The sequence below is a fragment of the Pleurodeles waltl genome, unplaced genomic scaffold (assembly GCF_031143425.1).
Source record: "Pleurodeles waltl isolate 20211129_DDA unplaced genomic scaffold, aPleWal1.hap1.20221129 scaffold_56, whole genome shotgun sequence".
NCBI classification, from domain to species: Eukaryota; Metazoa; Chordata; class Amphibia; order Caudata; family Salamandridae; genus Pleurodeles; species Pleurodeles waltl.
Genome location: NW_027150269.1, coordinates 3,701,840 through 3,704,445, shown reverse-complemented (window position 1 = coordinate 3,704,445; position 2,606 = coordinate 3,701,840).

Genomic DNA, 2,606 nt, shown 5'->3' with positions numbered 1-2,606 from the left:
GGTACACTCTAAGATACTTTGGCATATTGTCATAAAAATAAAGTACCTTTATTTTTAGTATAACTGTGTATTGTGTTTTCTTATGATATTGTGCATATGACACTAAGTGGTACTGTAGTAGCTTCACACGTCTCCTAGTTCAGCCTAAGCTGCTCTGCTAAGCTACCATTATCTATCAGCCTAAGCTGCTAGACACCCTATACACTAATAAGGGATAACTGGGCCTGGTGCAAGGTGCAAGGACCCCTTGGTACTCACTACAAGCCAGTCCAGCCTCCTACACCGACGCCCGCACTACCTCCCTGTGCGGGTCACGACCAGTAGCCGACACCAGGGAGGGGGTTAATAAATCCTCGGGTGCATCGCACCCGAGGATTTATTTATTTATTTTTTTGACCCAAGGAGACACAGAAGCTCTTTGTGTCTCCCCCCGCCCCCCACCCGCCCCTTTGGGATGTCAGTGCGCCGCGAGGCGCGCTGACGTAACAAAGTTGATTTCCCCATCGGAGCAGGAAGCGGCCGCAATGACTTTCCCCTTTCTTACGAGGCCTTCTGAAAGTGTTTCCTGCTGTGCTGCGATCGGGCAGGAAACACCACTAGACACCAGGGATTTCACTTGGGGGGGTCGGGCCCCTCGGAAAACGGGACGCACCTCCCCCCCGGCGGCATATTGTTTTTAAAAAAAGGTAGTTGCCCCCTGGGCATAATAATAAATAAAATAAATAAATGGACAGGGAGTCGCCTGTGGGCAGGGCGACCCCGTGTGGGGGCAATATTTATTTTTGCAGTTGTAGGGTTTCCCTGGGGGACATTTTGGCACCCAAGGAAACCACACAACAACAAAAAAAAAAAAATATATATATATATATATCAAACAGCAACGCGGTTCGATGAAAGGCGCCGCGCTCAACGAGTACCGGTGCTACAGCTCTGGGTGAACCAGCCCAAGAGTAAATGTTGCATCAAAAATTTAGCCGTGCACTCCACCAGGGTGAAACTAATTCTTGAATTTTATTTGAAACAAAAAAAGAACAGAACAACGCGTTTCGACCAGATGGTCTTTGTCAAGTTCAACAAACAATTCACAAAGCAAGTTCCTTTTATAGTGGAATATATTAAACTCATATAGTGCATGCTGGGAGCTGTAGTTAAACAAATGTTATATAAATTAAATACAAATTTTCAGAATTACGTGATTTTGCAAACAATCTATTCATGGTGAAAATACAGTCATAATTAAATTTCCATATTCTTTTATTTTTTATTTTTTATTTTTAAAGTTAAATATCTTACAAACTTACTTCATTTGTATATAATTACAATCTCATATTTCCCCTATTACCTTCATTAACTCTATACTGATATTTTAACTCAATTGTTCTAGTAATACTATTGTAAAAATGTTTTATTATTGTTTAACTAATTTCATATAAATTAGAACTTGCTCTAAAAACAAAGTAAAAAAATATTTTATTTTTTTTTAAATTTAATTTGTATCCAATGCTCACAATGATGATTTCGGATAGTTGTTATTTAGGAGTTTAGCCGATCGGAGATTTCACTATCACAGTTCATTTAAGCTGCTTAAGTTATGTACTCATAAATGAACATAAAGTTCCTCATCATTATTCATCCCTAAAGGGGCCTTAGTTTTCATTCGAATTATGTACTTTGATTCCAATTGCCTTAACTTTCTAACTCGGTCCCCTCCTCTTTCATGATCTGGGATGTGATCTATACCATAATATCTCAGTGTCCTCCAATCATTCGATGTATGTGTTTGTAAATGTCTGGCTGTCGCATATGTATAATCCTTATGGGTAATAGCTCTGATATGTTCAAGGATTCTTTTTTTAAGTGCACAAATTGTACTTCCTATATACTTTAGACCACAATGACATTCTATTATGTAAATTACAAATTTAGTTTCACATGTAATTTTATGTTTTATAAACCATATCTGCCCATTTGGTAAATTAATTTTTTTCATGGATTGCCCTATTTTGCATGCTTTACAGGAATTACATTTAACGAAACCCTTGTTCTCCACCTCAAGCCAATTACTATCTTTTTCTAACACAAAATGACTTTTAACCAATATATCCTTAATACTGGGTGCCTTTTTGTATGAGAACAAGGGTTTCGAACCTATTGTGGGTCCCAAATCCGAGTCTTTGCCTATTATTCCCCAATGTTTGCACAGAATATTTTTAATTGATGTGCTTTCCTTGGTGTATTGCATAATCATTCGCACTCTTTCTTCAGATTCTGCCTCTCTTTTATGAAACAAAAATTCCTCACGTTTTTTAGATTGAATAATACTCATATTACTCTTCAGGATCTTCTCATTATATCCTCGAGTTTTAAATCTCTCATATGTTTCATCCAATTTTGTTAATAGATCTCTATCATGAGAACAATTTCTCTTCATTCTAATAAATTCCCCAAAGGGGATACTATTTACCAAATGTTTGGGATGAAAGCTTTTACCATGTAGTACACTATTACAAGCAGTCTCCTTCCGGTACACCGTAGTTTCAATTTTGTTATTCTCAACATAGATAGTAATGTCTAAGAAATTTATAGATGTTTTACTAGTTTCACAA